The sequence below is a fragment of the Lacerta agilis genome, chromosome 1 (genome assembly GCF_009819535.1).
Source record: "Lacerta agilis isolate rLacAgi1 chromosome 1, rLacAgi1.pri, whole genome shotgun sequence".
Taxonomy (NCBI): domain Eukaryota; kingdom Metazoa; phylum Chordata; class Lepidosauria; order Squamata; family Lacertidae; genus Lacerta; species Lacerta agilis.
The window spans coordinates 69,189,930-69,213,969 of NC_046312.1; the positions used below are offsets into that span (position 1 = coordinate 69,189,930).

General features: G+C 40.6%; 1 long non-coding RNA gene across 5 annotated transcripts in view; it reads left to right on the forward strand.

Annotated features, from left to right (window-relative positions):
* Window positions 1–8,556: 8,556 nt before the first annotated feature.
* LOC117048989 overlaps window positions 8,557–24,040 on the forward strand; it is a 94,012-nt gene continuing 78,528 nt past the window's right edge. For 3 of the 5 annotated variants that reach the window (XR_004426905.1, XR_004426906.1, XR_004426903.1), the window contains exons 1-2: window positions 8,566–8,689; window positions 11,704–11,815. This is a non-coding gene — a long non-coding RNA (uncharacterized LOC117048989). Of the gene's footprint in view, window positions 8,690–11,703; window positions 11,816–24,040 lie in introns of all 5 variants that reach the window. The other 2 variants (XR_004426907.1, XR_004426902.1) reach the window with 2 other exon arrangements.

Here is a 24,040-nt window from a genome sequence, read left to right on the forward strand (position 1 = left end):
TGACTATGTATACAGTTGGAAGCTGTCACCTTGGCAAACAGACCAGAATTGTTCCATGCAATTCTATGATTTAAGAGACTAATGACTTCATTAAAATAGCAACTCTTTGTCAACAGTATCCATTCACGAGACTTGTTGACCTGGAAGTCATTTTTAAAAATACACACAAGCGTGCAAGTATTCCACTTGCAGATCACATAGGTATACTCATGAGTAATGACTGGTTAAGCTCCAGGCTTGTATGCGCTACTTCAACATATGGCAAAAGAGATATTTTCAAGGTCTCACATAGTCTCTAACATACAGCTTTCATATGCAGAACTGATATCAATCTTGATAATGGCATATGTGAAGTGTTTCCTCCTGACATGTATGCCTGGGTACAAGTCAGGAGACATTTTTTTTTCAGCTGTTCTTAAAAAAAAATGAAACACAAAATCAGATGTCTGGTATAACTTTCAGAGTCTTCCACATTGTTTCATTGGTGTGTTTTTTTAAAGCAATAGTTAAAACATTTATATCATTCCAAACATGTGCTGCTTACTAATCTCCAGTCAAATCTATATAAGCATCTTTAGGCCTGATTTAATGAAAAATATATTTCACACATAATATATAAATTATCTACCACCCAGGAATTAATAAGGTCATTAGTCTGTTCCCTACAAATGGATAGTGTGTAGTAGTTATTTTCATCAATTGCAAGCAGCGTGAAGTAGCATGTTAAAAGAAAGGTGGATTTCCCTTGATGTGTGCAACAATGGTTATCCCCAGTGCTTTTTTTCTGGTGGTATTCAACAATACGCAGTATCATCACACACACACACACACACACACCCCGCCCTGGAGACACTCAGCCTCATGGGGAGCCATGACATGAGCAAAGCCCCACCAGAGCCTGGCCGCCACAGCGTGTGATGTGCTTCCCTTGCCATGCGCTGCACTCTGCTGCTGGCCATGTGCACCCTGGTCACCTCACTGGTGGCACTCATGATGGTTGTGGCAGGGCAGGTGCAGGAAGCACTGAAGTCCCTGCAGCCAGTGCGGCAAGTGCCCCAGGTAATATGAGGAGAGGGAGAGGGAGGCCATCTGGCTTTGAGAAATCACAAAATTGGAAGGGATTCCTAAGGGTCAACTAGTTCAACCTCCTGCAATGCAGCTTCAGAGGTTGGTGCTGTGGCCAGCGCCAAAGCAAGCCTTCCTCGTGGAACCCCTCCATTGCATTTCTGGAATGCCAGAAGTACTGGATTCCGCTTCCCCCCCCCCCAAATACTGGCTATTCCATATCCTTTTGTGTGTACTTATTACTATGAACAGTTAAAAATAATCAGAAGAGATTCATATTTCCTCCCTTATACCACTTAATATGCATCTGAACCAAAGTTCTAAACCACCACCTCAGAAATCCCAAACGCCTTCCACAAGTTGTGCAAAACCAACACTTGTTACAAGCCTATGAATCTTGGTGGAAATTATATGCACATTTATCTCATTGAGCAACGTGGGACATACTTCTGAGTAAACCTTCATAGAACTGGACTGCATTTTACTCAATATCACTGCAACATGAGAAATTTGTCTGTACATTACCTGTAAGGAAGCCTCAAGTAAACATATATGATAGTGCTATGAGTCCCATTGAAAGCAATGTCACCTAAGCCAGCCATGGCTAACATGCCCTATTCCTTTCACTGGGATCTAGCTGCAAGTAAATTTAACCGGACCGGTGCTTGGAATAGTTTGAACAGAGGCCACTATGGCTATGTATGACTTCCTTTGATCCCTTCTCAAAATCCAGCTTTTCTGGATTTCCAGCTTTTCTGGATTTCAGGCTGTTACACATACACCGTGAACAACCAAATATTAACGCAAATGCCATTGCCTTCATCATATAAAATCTCTGGCAACTTTTTCAAATTTGCATTAAGCCATAAGGAACTCTTTTTTTTTAGAACATATGCCCCCTTGCTACCACTACCCCCCCCTCCCCGCAGAAAACCCATTTCTATGAATGAAACGAGTGCAAACAGATTGCAGAGATGGATTTAAACAGCACCTCTTTCTTCTTGCATGGAATACCCACTATAATTACATTTAACCTGTCAGCTCATATATTTTTTCTTATTACCAAATGGGCATTACTGAATGCTTTCTAAAAGCCCCCAAAACTAAGCACAGAGCAGTAGATCTCTCAGCAAATTCAAAACATACTATCTTCAAAAGTCGTCACTGGCAAAAAAGAGGGCTATGGAAAACCCATCCAAACAAACCCAGTGTAAAACAGAAAAGCAGAGGGAGAGGTTGGCAACTCCCATGCGTTTCAGTTTAACAATTTGGTTTAAGGTTTAGCATGTTTTTATCCACGATGGGGGGGAAAAAAGATAAACTTATTTGGCAATCCCAGACACTTTGAAAGCCAGCATCCTGTAATTGTTTCCTCCTTCACCCTGGCAATTTCAACGAAGATTTGAAAACCTATGGCAAAACATAAAGACTTTCTCTCCGAAAGGATTGAAGTGGGGTGGGTGGGTGGGTGGGTGGGGGATAGACTTAATTGCTATGCAATTTTTCAACTGGTACGCAATGTGTTTTTAAAGCCCTTGGTGTGCTACTGCTGGTTCTGTTCTTCAGCCTCGATGCTATGAAACAAAACAAAAAGACAACTTTCTCTGAGCCTGCAGAAAGAGCGTGATTTTTGTTTTTTTTTTAAACACAGCTTGGCTTAAATTACAGTGTGAGCAGCAGACATCCTATGTAACATAGTCAACCCTATTAGTGTAGAAAGAGCCCAAGTGGGTGGCAAGCTGCTTGTGAGTCCATAGCCTCTTTGAGATCAGTTGATTAAAACCGTGCCAACCGAGATTAATACACCACTGGGAATATCCTTATTTAGTCCCAGTAAGAAATAAAAGTGATCAGAGGGGATTTAGAGCTGGCATTCTCATTAAAATAAAGGACAGAGGCTGACATCAACAAATGGCAATTCTTTGCTAGTTACTGTGAAATACACACATACACACATCTGATGGCAGTAGAAGAATTAATGAACATTGCTGAGAGTTAAAGCAAAACACAATCCACATATGTCTGCTAGCACTCAAAATACTGTCTCCCTTTTGTCCTGTTATGTTGTTCAAATCTTGAATGGAAACTGCAAGGAGGAAACAGGAGGTAGCTGCTACTGATCTGGCCACAAAACAATGCCCTATTCAAAAGCAGTATCTGTTCTTAATATCAGGACACAGAATTACCTCGCTGGTAGAAAAGCGGGTTGTGTGGGGTTGAGTATTTGCATCAACATCAGCCCAGGAAAGCAATTATGTACTATTCCAAGAATGTAACTGAATAGACTACATAAAATATTTCTGAAGATGGAAATCGTTTAGGAACTTTCTAAATGTCTTAACAGTGCACTTGGCTATGGTTTGATTTAGGAAGTAATATTTTACCTGAAGCAGCAAGTTTTTTTTTTCTTTCTTTTTAACTGCTTGAAACCAAAATACAGTCAAACATAGCTGGGCCCCGTGCATGTTTACTCAAGAGTAAATCCCTGTGATTTTGAAGTAACTTACCCCTATGTTAAATGCGCCTAGGATTGCGGAATCAATGGTGGTGTGAATTAGATATAAATTTTGCAAAATTCTGAAAAATAACTGGAACCAAGACCAGAACTACACATATGAGATATATTATGGCAATCTGGTACTTGTAACGCTGAGTGTTTACTGTATTAATTTTTAACCTATGCTGTCTCAGGGTAGGTGACTTATTTTCTATATCACAGTACTTTGCTGATCCTACAATTCAAAACACAGAGATATTAGGAAAGGGGAAAAAATCTCTCCCTGTTAAGAGGAAAAGTGAGATTAATTCTGAGAGACACAGAAATTATACAGATAGGATGAGACAACTGATAGCACTAAGTAACTTACCGGGCCTAGACCAGCAAGCATGGATTTTTACAAGTACAGCTGCCCTTAACTACGAACAGCAATTTGACTTCAAAAAGCAAGGCAGTAATTCTGCAATGAGTCTTATAAGTGGATCACAAATGGTTCCACAAAATGCTTCCATTATAGTGAAAAGGATGCAGGGTCTTTTAATAATGAAGTTTTATCCTAGCACTTGAACCTGTTCTGGTATTCATGTAAGTCTTCGCGTATTCATGTAAGTCTTTACAACACTAGAGGATAGAGATGTCTTGTTTTTTCAGTATCTTTTCCATATGTTCATGAGCAGCAAGATCTGTACACCAGGAAGTTTTATGACTACAACCCTTAAAATGGTTTCAGATTCTGAAAAGGAGGGGAATTATGGGGGCTCTATGGTTGGTTCAATCAAAAATAGCTTAATTTAAATAGCTGTATACCAAGCACCCCCAAACGTGGCCCTCCAGATGTTTTGGGACTACAACTCCCATCATCCCTGACCACTGGTCCTGTTAGCTAGGGATGATGGGAGTTGTAGTCCCAAAACATCTGGAGGGCCGAGTTTGGGGGCGCCTGCTCTATACTATCTGCTGTAATAATAACTGTATGCAGAAAGAGAATGGCAGGATGTGACATCCCCGGCCCTCCTCTTTTTATATCTACAGGGGCTCAAACACCCGATTGTAAAATACGGACAACATGCATATCCGAAAGTTAGTGACAAAATGATGAATGGAATACTGTTGCTGTCTATAAAATATATAGAAAGGATTGAATAAGTTATATTCTGAGAGGTCTTACATGATATGTCAAAGATAACACAAAGTGCAGTATGTTATTATTATTTATCCTTGAATATACTGCACCAATGTATGTGGAACCAATTCAGCACCAGATTTAGGGCAGTACAGGTGGTTTCCCCACACAGGGTGCTGAGCTGAGGGGGCACCCCAAGACCTACCTACAGACGAGACATCCTCCTGGTTCGGGCCGGTGCAGCTCCAGTCGCTGGTTCCTCCTCCTCCTATGAGAGAAACCTAGTGACCCAAAGGGGGGAAAGGCACAGATTAAGCATACATCTACCAGGAAGTGACAGTACAGAGAGAGAGCACGAGAGACAGAGCGAGTTTGGAGTGGAATAAAGCTCTTTGTTTCATATTGCTCCTGATTGGTTCTTCACAGCACCTGGAACACATGCTAGAGCTGTGCACAATATGGCTGCTCAAAATCCTATACCTTATTTGTGGGAAGAGATATTGGGGATAGGGGAAGGGAAGAGAGAATTTCACCCAATTTTCCTAGCCTGGGTAGGAAAAATTCTCCTGTTTCTCATGAGGGGAGGGGAGTAACCACCACCAGTTGCAGAAGCAAAGCATCTTTCTTATTCCCTCTTAGCTGCTGTATCCGAAAATGGCAAGAACAGCAACTGGCTGCCAATTTGCAGCCTTCACAATGCCCTCGACTCAGCATCATTTCAGGAGGCGGGAATTGCAGCCATAACTGGGGGGGTGGGTGGCAGAGACTATTAAGAGAAAATTGTGCAACATAACCTTTCTTTTCCTATGGACATTTCTTAATGTCCTCTGAGAAATTTTAGCTCCAATCCAGTACAAACTGTTTTAGAGTGTGCCATAATTAAAACAGAAAAGCACTCTATAATCTGCATTTTGGCAGAAGACAAAACAAATAGGGAGCAGAGAGATGCGTAACAGACAGGTGTGTAGTGGTGTGGAGACTGAATTCAGTGTGTGCAGCTATGGAATGCAACGAGAGAGAAAATGTGTTAATTGAGAATAGGTTAAAAAGAAACACCGAGTTCATAGGATAACAAAAATAATGTTTTCCCACAATTAACATTGTTATGTACCCATCTTAAGTTAGTAAAAATAAAAATTGAACCAGAGGCTGAGGTTGTGAGAACTGTGGATGAGGGGGAAGCTTTGACAATGACTTAGTGTGAAAACAGTCTTTTCCAGGACTTGAAAAGGTTTGTGAAAATCCTCTGGCTTTTCATAACTTGTTCCTGTTTGCAGCCACTGCATTTGCGTCTGTTGCCGATGTCTGGTAGTAGCAGTATCTAGGAGAGAACATGGCCCACATTTTTTATTGCAGCCTTGTTGTTGTGTGCTGTTGCACATGCTGCTGCACATTAGCAGAAAATTTTAAACACCCTTGCTGTGCACTGATGTACTGATTAATGCCTGGCTTTAAAAACAATTGCAGAACGTAAAAGGCTCTTTTAAAACCCTGCCCTGTGCGCTAATGCTCATTAATGGCCTCTTTTCTTTTAAGCCTGTTGCTGTACACTAATGCGTATGCTAGTTCATATTAGAATACTTAAAGATCTGTTGCTGTGCACTGATGCAAATAACTGTCTCGAGTTTTTTAAAACATTCAAGATACCTCAGCTATAAACCTTTTTTTTAAAAAAGTGACCTCTCTTTTCAACCACCCAAAAGAAGGTGGTGGTGGGGTGGTGGTGGTGGGGGGAATGTTTGTGACATTCAGACTCTTCAGTTCAACGTAGTTAGTTCTAGGATATCAGAGGCACTGGGCACAACCGAGCAACATTAATCGAGAAAAGTCAATACCTTTTCTTTAAAAAGGGATTTACTCCCTACTAACTTTTTTCTGGATTGTACCCACCGTATTTCTAAGTCATAGAAAAGAGGTGACCAACATGCGGTCTTCTAGATGTTGTTAGGGTACCATCATCCCTGACCACTGGCCAAGCTGGCTGTGGCTGATGGTATCTGAAAGAAAGTTAGAGATATTATCAGGAGCAATATACTGGTACTATGAGGAAACATCAGCCCATCAGTGCTGACAACTTCTTAACATTTATTTTGAGTGTCATTCCATTTGTCTTGAGAGAACACAATTCCAGCATTCAAGTTCTGAATAAGCTACAAGAAACATACCGAAAGATCTGGGTGTCCATGGGCTCATTTCGCTGACATGTGGAAATGGAAATCCTTCTATCAAAAGAGATTTACATACTAGAGCCAAGAAAACTAGTAGTGTATATTGTGCCAAAGAGAGGGTATGATGTGGTCAGGCTTCTTAACGAGGCTTGTAGGATTTCCCCTAGAACATATTGCAGTGCCAAGACATACAAAACCCACAGCAACCCCAGAATAGAATTAAAATCACTCTAAATAAAAAGGCAAACTGAAACCTAACTTGGTGGCCTTGGTAACTCAACTGTCTTAAGTACAGCAGCTGGGAATAATGCCCCCCTCCTTGTTCAGGAATGGACAGCTGCATATCCTGGACTGGCTGAAATAATATAGAAAAGACTATTTCCTATATGTCCAAAACATTCATCTAGGACATATATGGACTTGCCAAAGAAGAGATTCTAGCTTGCACTCAAATTCTGCAGAATGATAAAACCAGTTATCACTAGGTGCAGATTTGGAGTGCATCCAGACTACATAGAAAATACAAATACTCAGACTCTATTGGTGCTAAAATAAAATGTGTGTAGGCTATTCAGCCCAAAACATGCACACCCAGAAACAGAGTATATTAGATCTGGATAGGAGATAACTACATTAAACATTTGCAAGAAACAAGAGAGAAAATTTACCAAATCGAGAAGGTTACATGTTTTGGTCTTGTAGTTCACAACAGCTTGGAGTTCACATTAAATAACCCTGTGCATGTTTCAAGTGGTGTTAATTATCACTAAGGATCAGGCAGGAGTGCTATAAAACAAAATACTTTTATTTAAACATGCTTTCTTTAACTCCTAACCCCCTCGTAGCTGCTTCCTCTGTACTTTCTCTACTGAAACACTTCCTGGTAGCTGTTCCCTTAACACTGTTAACTCAGTGTCCTTAAGTTTCTCTTCCTGACTGCTGTCCTAACCCTCTTACTTAGTCCCACATGCAAGTAAGCAGCAACTGGCTATGGCAGTCTGGTCTACTGAATAATAACTACACCTGCATGTGCAGTTCATATTATTTCCCAAACACTCCATTCATAACACAGAACAGAAGAGTGTTACAATCTAAACAAATTTGAGGTCTGAACCAGGTGGTTACAAACAATGGCTCTGTCGCCTTTATTATTTCACCCTATTTTTCTCACTAGCATTTGTTTCAGATATAGTACCACTCATGCAGTACTTACAAATATGCTTGTTCAGCTTGCCTGCTCCAACCCTGTGAGCTCAGACTTCATGCAGATACCTGTCTCTGGCGTCAGCAGATTCACAATCTGCCCCCACCCCAACAAAAACCAGCATCCCAAGCCATAGCTCAGCTTCTATCCTGTCACCCTAAAGTCATATCCTTAAAATTTCCACTTACTAAGATGTCTAACTTCCTGGAGTTGTTTCTGCCTGTCTCCTGTGGTGGCCAGTCTGCTCTCTTCACATCACAGCTAATCACAAAGTCTCACTACAGAGAGTTATTCCCTTCCCTCTCACCTAGGTGAAAGTAACAACTCTCACATATTGATAGCAAAGGGTTAAGCAAGGCTGGAGGATTCCTTTGTCCTTCTGTTTATCTGACTCTGATCAGTACCACTAGCCAATAGGAGTCCTTCTTATGAGCCAATTAAGTAATTTAGGATTTTGGCTGCCCTTCTGAATTACAGTATCTGCCTTTCTGACCATCAGGTGCATGAATTTTCATCTGAACCAATCAGATGCCTGTTACTGGAAAGCCTGTTCTACACTGATCCTTCCCCACTTTTTTGAGCAAGCAGTCTTTTGGAGCCCCCCAAGGGAACAAAGGTGCTATCCTGTTGAGGTATGGTTTTACAAAGGGATTGGGAACTGAATCTGCAGAGTTTATTGTGCAGAAAGAGTGTGTGTTAACAGGGGTGTGTTCAATATTTCTAACAAGGATTTGTGTTGTGCAATGGAGCAGTTAGGGCTGGATTTAGGTTTGATGAGGCCCTAAGCTACTGAAGGTAATGGGGCCCTTTATATGTCCAGCTGTCCTTTGTCAGCAACAAATTGCCGCTGTTTTTTGTGTTGAATACATGTTATATGATAATTTGTGGACCTAATAGGTATCTAACCAGTGATATTTTAGGGAGCAGGCTAGCAGGCGTGGCTCATTACTTACATCATAGGAGCCTACACCACACAAAACATTGTTGCTGTATGTAGGTTTTATTTTATTTGTTTTTTATCTTATATTTTGGAAATGTACATCCATTTTTTTTCCTTTAAATTTTCCGGTGGCCCCCAAGAGAGTGGGGCCCTAAGCTATAGCTTGTTTAGCTTATACGTAAATCAGGCACTGCAAGCATCTTGGATCATGGGGCCCTTGGATCACGGGGCACTTTTAGGGGGATCTCGGTGCCATACCCTGGCCATTGCCCCCTCAGTGCTCCACCTCCTAGCTATGGCATAGGCTTTTGGCTGGATCGACAGCAGCACCTGCAACGGTTTGTGAGCTGAGTAAAAGGGGTGGGGGAAGAGAATGTCTACTTCCTCTGAAGAGAAAGGCCCAGAGGCTGCACTGAAGGAAAGTAGAACAAGCAAGAAAAGGTCAATATTTACTAACTTGCTTTATAAACTGGTAATGGTAAGGAAGGGGGTAAGAGAGATATTTTCTTAAAATAGGAAGAAGTGATTGTAAAACAGTAAAAGGACCAGGAAGGAGGAATGAAAAGAAAACCTGAAGGTTTTTGGGGGGTGGGGCTGGTCACTGGGGAATAAATTACAATATGCGTGTGACAGAAGAACGGGAACAGAAATTACAGGACATGGGTAAAAATACTTTGAAGGGCATGTGGGGGTGGGAAGTGAAAAATATTAAAATACCTGTAAAAAGTATTTTCCAATTAGAGCCTCTAGATCAGCAAATTCTGCCTAAAATGGGGAGGCTGAATCACAATAACTCCAGAGCAAATGCCTGTACTTAGTGTGAGGAGAGCTGAGATGCAGAACTCCTTCCTACAAGGAAAATGCTGTAGTAAAGAATTTAGCCATTTCCAAAGATTTACTGACACCACTTTCTTCTGATATCCATGAAAATGCTGATGGCTGCCGCCATTTTATGACCAGCTGCCTTTGCTCCACCATTTTGTGACTGGTGGCCCTTAGTAATGTTTAGGCCACCTCTCAAGCAGGCCTTGAAGGTAAACAGTTTAAGAGCCTCTGCAATTTTATTTAATTTATATCCTGCCCCTCAGCCCAAAAGAGCCCAGGATGGTAAGCAATAACTGATAAAACTTTATTAAAACATTAAAAACAATTCCATTACAGATGCAGACTGGGAAAGAGCTCAACTTAAAAGACTTTTTGAAAGAGGAAAGTCTTAGTAGGCACTGAAAAGGCAACAAAGACAGTGCCTGTTCTGATATTTAAAGGCATTTAAAGAGTTTGTACGTGTAGAGACTAAGGATAGTGGATAAATTTGATTCAGCCCCCATTTAAGGGCCACTTTTTCAAAGTTGCACTTTCTGATATAAGAACCACAACCATTCTTTGAAATTCGCTGGCAAGAATAAATCACAGTCAGTTTCTCCCACTGTTACTACTGCTCTTACCAAATAGTCATTCAGCAGTACGGACAAGACCAATATTACATGATTCATTATCACATAGAAAATGCATTTACATATAATGAGACATAATAGAAGGAAAGCAAATAGTGAGCATTGGATGGACCAACTTTTTATATCTCTGGTGAGTCTCGTATACAGCAGTGTAACGGGCAGATGTTCAACAGGTATAGCTTTTCTTGGTATAAACATCTAAACAGGAGCAGTAGGTTTCTTGTTTGATCCTAGCCTGTTCAACTGTGAATCCAACAATGGGAAAAGGATTTAATGCCAGGATTAAATTGTTTTTTGGATTTAAAACTTTGATGCAACATTCCACAATTGCTTTACTTATAGAGTTGAAACTTGAGTACAGTATACAGTTGAGTGCATTAAAACAAATTGTTGAAAAGTTTGTGGGTTGTTTTCTTTTTTACTTTTATCTGTCAATTAAGCAAAATAATCACATTCAAAAATTACCAAAAGGGAGAGAAAATACCAGTAGAAATCTCATAGGTGGGAATACACGATTTATGCTGCATTTACCTCATTTTTGAGGTAACTGAGAAGTGCTTGTGTTATTGACCAGTGGTCTGCTTTTGTTAGCCTTCCCAGGCATCCACACTTTCTGGAAACCCCAGGTTTTGGAGTGGGTTTTCCTGGAAGCTGGGAATGCTACCCGCCATGGGCATAACAGCAAATTATCATTATTATCATGATCATTATCATCATAATTTCATTCCCCCCTTTTTTGTTTTAAAGTATTCCTTGGAGAAAGTGTTTGTTTCCTTTTACCTTTTTAAAAAAGAAAGGACTTCCCTTAAAAAAAACCCAACCAGCAAGCGCACCAATCATAGGCCCTTGGTAGCCAGCCTTGCCAGTGCCCTACACTTCAATTACAGCCTAGGGAAAGATGACATGAAGTAACTCTCCCCGTTGAACATTTCAGATCAGGGAGTGTAGACAGCCAAGGAGTCTACAGAGAGCTGGGGAAAGGTTTAACAGAAACAAAAATACATGCCCTTCCCTAAACCTCCTCGCAGCAATAAAACCTTAAGTTCCTATGAATGATGTAGAAAATCAAAAGCCTCTTACATAGGAGAAGGAAACTTTCAATAAGCTGGAATACAGGTTTTGGCAAAGCACTTTTGAAAAACCAAAGCCTTAGAGTCAACAAGATTTTCTTAGCTTAATTTATGGGGGGTGGGGGTGGAATGGTTATCAGAAAGTCAATTCTGTGGCTACATGGTTTTCATCATTGTTACAGATTCTGCCCCTGGGAAAATCTCATGATATCCAATCCCTCATCCGTGGTTCTCCGCTGTCTTCACTGCTCACCATGATAAGGGTCAAGCAGATGGAAGAAAGAAATGATTAAGGTAGGTTTGTTTTGTTACAATCAAATTAAATTCTAGAGACGTGAGAGAAAAGTCTGTGCTGTAGTCTGAATTGGTATGTAATCCCACTACTTAAAATTGTAATGACAAAATTAACCCTGCACCAGTAGCTCCCAACCTATTATTTGTAACACACTAGTCGAGTTACATACAAGCTACATTCTAGTGTGAGAGCCATGGTAAGTTGTACATTTTTAAAAATTGTGTAGAAGAAGTAATTGAAAAACACATTGTGACATAATCAGGACTGTCATCAGGTGTCCCGCAGTCATGCACCTTCACTTTTGCCATACAACTGTCTTATCAACAGTGCACTGTTTCCTCAATCCACTCTTTACTAAAGATTATCCTCTTTTTTATGTCACCAGTTTAATGAGATGTATTATAGCCCAAGGGGTTTAATCAGTTCAAAAGAACAGACGTTACCTCTTAAGAATGCGTTCACACTTTTTGTAATAAATTACAAGGAAAATCTTGCATAATTAGAACATAAACTTTAATGAAGTTAGACCTGTAAGCAAACCATTAAAAAAAACACCACATGGGTGCTATTGTACAATGTTTACAGGGTTATGCATTCACTTTCACATTAAGTACCATTTTAAAAAGATTGTAATGAGATATTTTCCTTGTTAACATAAACAATTTCCAGAAGAACCACAAATCAACCAAAATCTAAATAAATATTTCCTAGAAAAATGAAAAATAGTGATTTCTGACAGCTCATAGAAGAGATTGTGCAGAGTAGTATAAATAAAACTAAGGATTGGGACTAAAAACACTTTCTTATTTTTGATTATTCTGAGAAAGAGAAGAATGATCTTTGTTTCCAGAAACAGTAAAGTACATTCCAAAGCTGCTTTTGTTTTTAATTTACAGAAGCTCTCGATTCTAATCTACTAAGCCAACAAATAATCTGTCCACTAGTTTTCTCCCCCCCCCCTTTTTTTCTGAGTCTCATGAAAAGTACACACAATTGTTGACATATGGGAGGGGGGAAATACATATTCCTTCTCTGTTATTATGAATGGATCATTTCAATGCAAGTGCTCACTCCATAGCCCATAGCTCTGGAACTTTGAAATCTTGTACTTACTAAACAGAAGAACCTCTGTCCTCATTCTGTGAGTATCAATGGAAAAGTAATTTAACTTAATCCAGTGGGGAAAAGTTAGGGTCTGTATCACTTAAAAGAGGGGAGGAGGAAGACAGCAAGAAGCTCATTTCTGTCTTTTAAAGAAAATGTTTCATCTGAATTATGTTCAGTGGGGGTAGAAACTGGCCACTGACTGTGCAATGGGACAAACCTGACCACTGAAATAGTGCCATATTCTTTACTTGCTGCTTTGAGTGCCTCCATCGCTCCCTCCTCAAGTGGCAGTGAGTCCTATGGAAGGGGAAACACAAAGTGTGAGTAGGAACAGACAGAAGAAGAGCCAAAGGCCACCTAGTCCAACATCCCATTTCCAACAGTGGTCATCTAGATGCCTCAGGGAATCCCACAAACAAGTCATAAAAGTAACACTCCCCTTCATTGTGTGGCAATGTCCCTCCCTCCCAGAATGAAATAATGACACTTGAGATATGGTATAGATTTAATGGGCAAAAAGGCTACAACTTTATTGGTTACGGATGTTGAGTGGTATTGGCTTAGGCATTGGACCCTAACCACTATATCTGACCCCAACTCGTGTGTTGGAAGTCTGGGAAGGGTTAACCACCAAGGTGAGCCCCACTGATGCGTATCAAGTGGAACTCCCCCTGTGATCACAGTTGGGGCGTACCTTAGGCACTAACCTCCCTAGGCTTCGGACAGGGCCACGCCCCCAGAAACCTTTAACGGAATACCCTTCACATGAGGGGCATGTTATCCAATGCCGAACCGCCGAACCAAGAGTTGTGACAAATTGCTACGAGGTAGGCGAAAAAACCCAATTTGGCTAGCCCAAATGGGAAAAAGTCCTACCAGCCCCCCCCCCCCCAGCCAACTGAGGCGACCAACCAAAGTCCATAGCAAGGTCCTGGGCTAACCTAAAGGGTGGGTGGGTGGGAGAACCGATGCAGCTGGGGGCTAGAAAGGAGAGAGGGGAGGATTCCCGCTGTCTCCTAGTTAAAGGGAGCTGGACACACCCCGTTTGCTGACCGGTTGGTCGACCTTCAGGGGTTGCGGCAGGAATGTAGCCAGTCGCACAGGGGCTGAATCCCAGCCCCTGCACACGTGATCGGGTCGTGACGCCCGCAATGCCACCTCCTGCTCATGCGCGGAAGTGGCTTTGTTGTGCACAAGCAACTGGTATTCAGAGCCATGCTGCCTCCATTCCTGGACGTAGCACATAGCCATCAAGACACTGAGCTGGTTTGCACATAATGCTAAGCCATACTATGACTGAGTGAATACACAAGTGTGTGGGTTTCTGGAGAGGAGATGGTAGCTGTATTATTCTTTCTCTGGTCCTGTTGCTACTGCGATCTAAGCCATGGCGTGGTGTGTTGTCTGAACACAGGCTTGTGATTTGTCTGACTCCAAACACACAGATTGTAACCAAGGTTGGTTCTTGGGATTGTAGCTGAAGGATTGTCTGGAGGATTAAAGCCATGAGCCTGGGTATAGATGAAACATAGCCAAACCAGGGTTTAGCTTGCAGCAGCAACAGAAACCGGAGGGAGAGAGAGGGGGGAGAGGGAGAGAGAGAGAGAGAGAGAGATGCAGTGGCTGCAAACTTCTCTACAAGCAAACCAGCTCATAGAGTCCATAGGCAGTAAGCACTTGCTGTTTGTAGGTTCCTTAGATTTCAGAGAAGATTTGGAAGTTTCACTAGTTCTACAAGGACAGAGTCTCTTTTCTTTGGTAAAGCCCTTTCTTGCCGCATTCAGCCCCTTTGCTTCTGTTATCTGCACTCGGAAAGACACAGCTGGCAAATTGGATTTAAATTTTTATTTCTATAAAATTCAGATTCTAGGCTTAGGAATTCAAGCATTTTCCTCATTCAAGGACCTCACATAAAGCCACTTTTAATTTGCCCTGTACAAGACTGACAACACCATGTCTCAACTGAAATGGAAAACGGTTACCTTGGTGGCCTGAATCCACCATCTACATCACTAGAACTAAGACCTTTCACGTGAGTTACACAGAATGCTCATGAGTATCCTTTCTTGCTTTCTGCATTCATGTTGTCCTGGCAAAGTAAAGGACATGTCATTTCAACAGATTTGCTGCTACAGAAATAATAGATTTGCTGTTTGTTTTGAGGTTTTTTATTAATTCATAGAATCACCTTCCACCAAAATATAGTACAGAAAAGTTGCACAGAGTTGCTGCAGCTTTCATTCGCACCTCCCACCCCCTGAGTCTTGACTTACATTCTGCTTGAGGCACAATTACTCAGATGCAGAAACCACTCAAAGGGCATTTATGTTAGATTATGAGAATGCAAGAAGATCTTGTCAAGCAAGGTGACAAGATTCACAGCAGAAGAAAATTTGCAAACTGTCCCAGACATTGTGCCAACATACCCAGGAGTAGTATTCCATCTACTGCACATGCAGCCATAGAGACAGCAACAGTGTAAGCAGGGACACTCCTATTTGTAACTAGAGTGCTTGTGAATGGCTATCAGTGTCCATACTGTTTATTCTGTTTTTGTTTTGTAAATGATCGCTGATCTCTTGTTGCTAGCATAACTGTTCACTTCAATTCTGCACCTTACTTGATGGCTCAGTCACATTTTCACAGATGCTGTCTGTGTGCTTTAATTGTGAGAATAAGCCTGAATAGTGCTGTGCCACATGCCGCTATTGCACTCCATACTGTCAGTAAGCTTATCTGGACTGAAAGAGAGTTGCCTTTGCTGAGAAACCTAAGTCATTGTTCAAAACCTAAAGGCAGATTTGTTTTATCTTGTACAGTAGTTGCTTTTCCACGAAGCCTGCTGGGTGGTTGTGAGGATTAAATGAGGTAACTCCAAATAGAATACCCATACCTCACTGGAGAGTAAAATGCTTTACCAATGTCCTGTGCTGATTTCATCTAAAACATCCAGTGAGAGTCTACAACAGGCATGAGGAACTTTTGACTCATGAACCTAATTAGGCCTGCCACAGGCCCAAGTTTGAACCACAAAACCCAACCATGCTCACTGAAGTCATATGTGATGTCAGGTGTGGGGCAAGTAAGGATGCTGCTTCAAAGAAACAGTTAGAGCTTACTGTGAGCACCTATCAGTGCGCCCCACTGGGATTAGCTGCACTTAGGAGTTCCCTATCCCCAGTCTACATTATAACATGCACTTCCAAGTGCCATACAACTTGTGACCTACCAAGAACCAAAGGTGGGATTCACTTAAGGATCCCCATTAGTGGAAGCCCTGTTTGCACAATGGGGTTCTGCCCCATACACTCCGCCACTCATGGGCCTTGGATCTGGTGGGGGGTAGGGAGAACATGCAGGGGAGGGGAGGAGGGGGATCATTTCAAGTGGCAAACTGAAATGCTTGTGTGGATGGAATACTTGTAATAGCATGATGTTGAATTCCATCCAACGTAGCATGCAACCCACCAGCCATATATTGTACCTGATACCCACCACCATTTTTTAGTCACATGCAAGCAGCAAAGCCAACAGATTTTTCAAGCCTCTGATGGGCTTCCTAGATGCTGGGCTTGGTGAGCCACACACAAGTAAGCCTGATACAGTATATAAGAACTATCACTGTCTGGTGGTGTATGCAAACTGCCACATACATACATACATACATCTGAGAGAAGATACGACTTAACTGATTTTCTATTTCTTATTAGCCTGACAGTTTCTTATTTCTTATTAACCAAAACCAGCTAAGAATAGTGTGCCCTTAATGCTGCTTACTAATTTAAGGGATTTGTAAGCTAGCTTTTAAATTCTGGCTTGTAAACTACAATGAAATTCACCAAAATAGTGGTAGAAACTGCTTCATTGTAATGTCATCTAAGAAGCTCTTCATCTTAATCTGTCTCCATGAGGTGTGGCCTCCTGCTGAGGAATACACAGTTATATCGTTAACATGGCAGACCCCACTGAGAGATACAACAGCCCCAGTCATAGATGATAATGAAACAATGACAGGTTTTTCTAAACGAGACTTCATGAAAATCTACTCCCGTTACAGCTTGGGAGAAGCATTCTTACTGGGGTATTTATTGTAAAACAGGTGGGGAGCCTGTTTTTAGACCACAGCTTCCATTATCCCTGACCACTGGCCATGCTGGCTTGGACTGATTTGAGTTAACAGTTCAATAACATGTGAAGGGACACAGGTTCCCTATGATAAAGAGTCTGATCAGTGAGCAGAAATTAGTAGAATTTAGTCAGTTGAATTTGTCCAGGCATTGCTTAGAAATGTCCTAATAACTCTCATGGTCAAGTAGTCTGAACAAGAGTTGGTGTACAGGGAAGCAGATTGGAAATTAATGTAAGGGACCAAGGTGAGCACTTAAGCCAATGGAACCTGGAAAGTACAAATGACCCAGGAAAACTAATTCCACGCATCAGATAGCCAGCGGAATGTCCAAACACAATCAGATTAGCAATGTATGGATATATGTGGAAAGAAATGTGTGAGTTGAGGGAAATATGCTTCTACACATGAACATGGTATGATATATATTTCAGCTGGCATACACCTGGAAAAAGCTGTACATGAAATTGGCAAATTGATCGGCTTCCTCCTGAGTCTTTGGCTCATCTTACTCATTTTGTGAATTGACATCACAGAACTAGTTTTCGTGTTCAGTGTACTGATGCTACAGTTCTTTTGATGGTCATTTGTATTTGATGTTCTTAAGTATTCCCCCCCCCCCAGATAATGATTAATATTAAATATGCATGCATATATATATATATATATTATATATCTTTAGGGAGTAACATTTCTGTTTACTATCAGGTATACTATTCTGGAATCTAAAATGCTCCATGATGAGCAGCATTCAGGATTTTTGGCACATGCTTTTGTTGTGACCTGATGGTGTCTTGCACATAGACATCTCATTTGTAATTGTCCCATATCCTAGGCATTGTTCCAGTAATTTCAATTTTTGTTCCAATATTTGAAAGGAAAGTTAATCAGAAACTGAAAGCCCAGTGGCGCCTATCCAACTAAGATTACTAAAGTTGCTCCAATAATTTGTCCATTTTTCTAGCCATTGACAGAGAAATAGGTAAAAAGAAATCCCCCCCCCCCCCGGCCCAAAGGAAGAGAAAGGTGCCAGAGATTTTACTGAAATTTCCAGGAGCAAGTTGTAGAGAGGTGTGGATGTTATTCCTTGCAATTGTTTAAAGAGCAACCCTCTTGCTGCTCTCAACAGTCTCATGGAAAATCCAAGATGCATGCTTAAAAAGGATCAGAGAACAGCGTGGTGAATTTTTGAAGTTGAAGGAGATAATATCCCTATGCTCCTCAGCCACCTTGTAACATTAGTTATTAAGGTATAAGTGCCATTCCCTCTCCAAATGTCACCAAAGACCTTTATCAACTTTCACAAGGAGGCATAAAACAATTACCTCTTTCATGAGGTGTGGAGAGTCTCATCAAATGAGTGGGCAGTGTTCAGAAGCACTGAAATTAATTGCCATAACAAAAGTTCTTCTTGTTGTTGTTTGTATTATATCAATATGTATGCTGCTTTTGTAATGCAGCAGCAATCCAACAGCAAAAATGCATCATTACACTGAACAATCCAATACCAATTCATCTCAAAACGTATTACGATGATCCAAAAAATTCATTTTAATACAAACAATATAACTTTTGCAATTCATTACAAAATAGGCAATATCAATAATTAAAATACATATGAATTGATGTTATTTATGCTGAAATATATAAAACTGAGTCAGATATATAATAAAACTTCCCAGTGCAGTCAGGTATTAATAGCTTCTTATCTTGTACATTGCAATAACAGGGAGTGTCAGCCAAGCTGCCTTGACAATGTGGACTCTGCTTCTCTTTCCTTGTGGCAGTTCCATAGCAGCAAAGGATGACAAAACAGGGAGGACCTCTTTCACCAAAAGGGGAAATTTTATAAGGGGTGCGAGAACTGGGTAAAAACCAACCCAGCCCTGCTCTTCTTTTCAGCTCAACCCTAATTTTTAACTGCTCACAGCGTGAAAAGGTGAATTTGCAAAACTGTTTGATACAACTATAGTGTGAAGATGTATAGGAAGTTCATTCACATATACAAACTGATCTTAAAAGGAGTGGTGTCTCTCCCCCCCCCCCCCCCGTTAAAAATGGGGAGAGAATAGCCAATTGAGCCTGCATGTGGACTACACACAAGTGCAACACTTAGTGTTAACAGTATACATTTAAGTCTTTGTGTCAGAGCAGCATTATTAACCCAGGTGGACTGACCCAAATTCTCCCTAACGTCAACTCCATTGTAGGGGAGAGGAGTTATTTTGATATTCATAATTCAGTGTGCTTTTTTGAATATTGTTATTAGAAATGCATATCTACACCTAGGTTAAACACAAACACAGCCGCAACCGCACAATCACAAAAGCCTGAATTTTTATGCAATGCAGACTATCCATATGCATATCCAGAACTATATAAAAAGAGAAAAAGATATCTTTTCATTTTGCCTTTTGTGCTGTTCACTCCAGGAATCCTGGCTTGATCTTGACAGATCTGCTAGTTTATAATGAATATTTCCGTAGCTTTTATGGTTAGCGTCAAGAAGGCACCTGGGAGTAAGATTTGCTCACTGTAGGGGGCTGCTTTGTGTTTCTCTGCTTTTGTTTTGTTATATTGGTGTGTTTTTTTACTGAATTCTTTGGTGTTTGCCTATAATAAACATTTTGATTGCAACTAAATATTTTATTGATTTAAGCATGAACAAAAAGAGAGCACAACAAACAAAGAACATCTACTATTCTGTTGCACTGGAAAGAAATGTAGCTAATAAACACTATATATGCAGGAAATATATATACACATACATACACACAATGTGTCAGGCATAGCAGAGGCATTTAAAAAAAAAATAACCCCTGCTAATGTGCTGGGGATAATCCTGGTACCTTGCACTGGGATATGCATACAAGACGTATGGGAGCACTGCACCTCTCTTCTTGAGAGGCATAACCATAAAATCAAGCTCCGAAAGCAGGACACTTTATTCTTTATTTATATATTTTATTTTTAAATTACATTTGTATACTGCCCTATACCCATAGATCTCATGGCGGTTCACAACATAAAATTACAATATAACAAATACAAAATACATAATAAAAACAAAAACAGAGACAACCCAACAATCCTCCCTTCCACAACACATTAAAAGGGCATTGGATGTCAATCAGCCAAAAGCCTGGTTAAAGAGGAATGTTTTCACCTGGCGCCTAAAGTTATATAATGAAGGTGCCAGCCGAACCTCCCTGGGAGAGCATTCCACAAACGGGGAGCCATTGCAGAAAAGGCCCATTCTCAAGTTGCCACCCTCCGGATCTCTCATGGAGGAGACACACAAAGAAGGGTCTCAGAGGATGACCTCTGGGTCTGGATAGGTTCATATAGATAGAGGCAGTTGTTCAGATATTGCAGTCTTGAACCGTATATGCAGTAGAATCAGGGCCTAGGGCAGAAGACAGCACAAGGACTCCCACTTCCACAATGGGACTTTACTGTTTTTTTGTGGAGAGGGGTGTCTTCTTAGACAGAAACGACACAGCTCCTTGCAGTAGCTATTTCTATGTGACCTTCCCTACTACCCAAATATTATCTATTTATTTATTACATGGAGATGTCATAGTTCATCTGTAACAGCACAACCAGATGCTTTCATCTTCCCCAGCTGCAACAAAACATGTTTCTACAGTCACAGCAGGCGCTGTAACCTTCCAGCAGTTTGACTTCACCCCCAAAGGGACACTCTTCCATTGTCTTGTGAGACTGGCAGATGCCAGCTCTATTTATTACATTTATCAGATGCTTTACACAAAAGAAAAAAGTCTCAAAGTGACTTGACAAGATACAAAAAATAAAAGCAATTTAAAGCCACAAAATAATTAAAAATATTTAAAATGTTCATCCAGTAAAATGTTTATAATGACAAGAAAACAATGCACATTTTTATCATAAAGTTTTGCAGTTGAAGACATCCTCTTCAGCTGAGAAGCAGGTCTTTGGGTGGGGTGGATCTGCTTTGCTGGCTTCCAAGCAGGTGAGTTGCTTTTGCTGCATTCTACCCTCCTCCCATGGACTCACCTGCCAGGAAGCTGGTGTTAGTGCTCTTCTCCACCTACTGAGTCGCTCCAGCAACTAGTTACCCAGGATATGAAAAAAAAAACCCGATCCATGCCTTTTTCCATTCCCATGCCACTTTTGCATGTGTTCATCCTTAAATCTGTTACAGCTGCTTCCTCGTTGATCTGTGGAGCTTTTTCTACAAAAACATCTGCATGAAAATCCACCATTTAAATACATCATTTAAAAATCTATTTACAGGTAGGTAGCCGTGTTGGTCTGCCATAGTCAAAATAAAATAAAAAATAAAAAAATCCTTCCAGTAGCACCTTAGAGACCAACTACCGGTAAGTTTGTTCTTGGTATGAGCTTTCGTGTGCATGCACACTTCTTCAGATACTTCTGAAGCATGCACACGAAAGCTCATACCAAGAACAAACTTAGTTGGTCTCTAAGGTGCTACTGGAAGGAATTTTTTTATTTTTTATTTTGTTTTAAAAATCTGTTTTCTCTCAAAATAAGATGTTGATATTATTTCAATACTTTTTAACCTAGAACTGCATTAGAAGATGTGGGAGGTGTAAAAGCTGGTGGATAACCAAGTTCCAATGCACACATTGGTATGAGTGGTGTGGATTATGTTAACGTCTATTGGAATTCATAAAGATCTCGTTCCTCAAGCATCCTAATTACAGCAACAAGCAGCTGGGGGAGCAAAATGGCAGAGCAGAGAAGGGTTTAGTCCCAGCCCCTGCAGCACAGTCCTGATCCTGATTGGTGCCCCTGGTGACTGCTGTTAGTTGTTGTTTTTAAAAAGGAGAGGAGGGAATAGAATTTAAGACCTGGCTAAAGTCACGTCAGCTGTGACGTTCTTGCATTTAGTAGATTTTTAAGCACATCTTATGCTATTGAGAGCCTATAATTTCCCTTACAGTAATCTCATTGCTTTGTAGGGGAGCAAGAGATACCTTTCTCTAATGGAGAAACCCACAACAAATCCAAGATCTATTAATGTAGAGAATCCTGAACTGTAATATATTAATGAATGGACATACACTCACACTGTAATCATGAATTTCAGTATTGCCTTTGATGCCTCATTGGGCACAAAGCTCTTACAAAATGTTTGAAGTGTCTGGCTGTGTAATAATGATTTATAATTCTCTTGAACCAAAGCAAAATTTGCTCGTAAAAATCATTTTTGAAATAAAAAATAAATTGTGACTGGAGGGTCTGGGTTTGTTTCAAAAAGAGATCACCCACAAGCAGCAAATTATTTTAAAAGCCACTGGTTCTAGTGTTTTGAGATAGGCAGTGCACAACTCAGAATTTCAAAGTGCTATTAATTAAGATCAGTTTATTAAAATGTCAATCTTTTCAACCAAAATTTCCTCCGCTGCAACTACTGGCTGCAAGTTCCCTTCTGTGCAACAAATATGTCTAACTTTGGTGCTATTTTTCCTCCCATAACCATTCATTTCTTATTCTGTAAGAAGGGTTTCTTCCTTCCTTCTGCAAACTGGGTTTCTGTGAATGGCTCCTACATTTCTATCTGCCTGTTATACAGTCAGTAAGGTTTTCCACGTAATAACTAGCCAAAACCAACGATACAGTATACTTTAGGGAAGCTCCTTTTCTCAAATTCATGTGCTCTCTGGTTCCTTTCTCACTTTGGCCTTTCTGTGCTACCCAGTGATGGCTTTTAGACAGTCAGCTGCATGTGGAATTATTAGCCAGGTGGACTGCAGTAGACATAGTGATGTTGGATCCCTGCACATCCTTCCTGTGGGTTTAACTGCACTGGTGGTTGTGTTCAGTTGAATGTGTATGCCCGTTTTGTGTCCCCTCTCTGTCGCCCGTTTTAGAAATCAATTGGGCAACATAACCTTTGAGATCCCTTCCTACTTTGTGATTCTTTGTCATATATGTCAGGCAGCACTCAGATTTCTAAAACAGAGGTAAATGTAGATGGTGATGAACATGTTTGCACATATGTGTGTTTGATGATGTTGCCCATGATCTTTTGTGATGAGTTACCGGTATATGGTTCACATGTAGAACAGCAGGAGCAATGAATTATAGGATGCTGCAGGGGAAATCAAGGTGGTATTTTGGTTTCCTTAACTTCTAAAAATGAAAACCCACAAATGTTACTGGTTACTTTTTGATATATTTTAGCATCACAGGTTCCAGCAACCTGGAAACTGAGTAGACAATCAGTCACCAGCAAGTATCCACCCGGTAAGATCTGGATACTAATCTGTTGGGGCCCAGCACAATAGAAAAATCCCTGCAAATTTCAAAATTGATAGTATCTTTTAATCAACTTTGTAGTACAGCTTAAACATCTGCAAAAAGTAAAAATTGTTAGAGCCTTTAGCAATCAATCAGGAGCTGCTTTCTTTTGGAGTTGTACTGTAGGTCCGTTTATACTATATGTGTCATTCTCTCTAGATCTATGAGGTCAGTTTATTAGGGACTAAAGGTAGATATTATGACAATTCATACCCTAAAGTCAATTTGTTACAAAAATACAAAACAACTAATATATAGTTCTCTCTTACTATTTCATTTTGGAACAATGTCCTACTTAATTATGTTAAGAATAGAATATCTAGAGGGTTGTGGGTTGTTGTTTTTTGCTCTTATTACCAACAGAGTTTAAAAACACACACATACTTGTGTCTGTGTATGAGTGAAAGGGCTGAGAGCATTAAGGCGCTACACTTGAATGCACTGAGCTTCTGAACTCCATGATACTCATTGTATGCTCAGCTTGAGATCAAGACAGTTGTCAAGACCTCAGTTTTATTTCTTCAAAAGAAGTCCAAAAACACTAATGCTTCAGATTCTAAATAAGAAAGATTTGCTTTGCAGAGCCACTGATGCACAGGTACCAGTTTCTGCTTCAAATCCCAGACCCCAGCAGTGAGAAAACCATTTGCCATTACCCAGTTGTACACCTCAGTGAAAT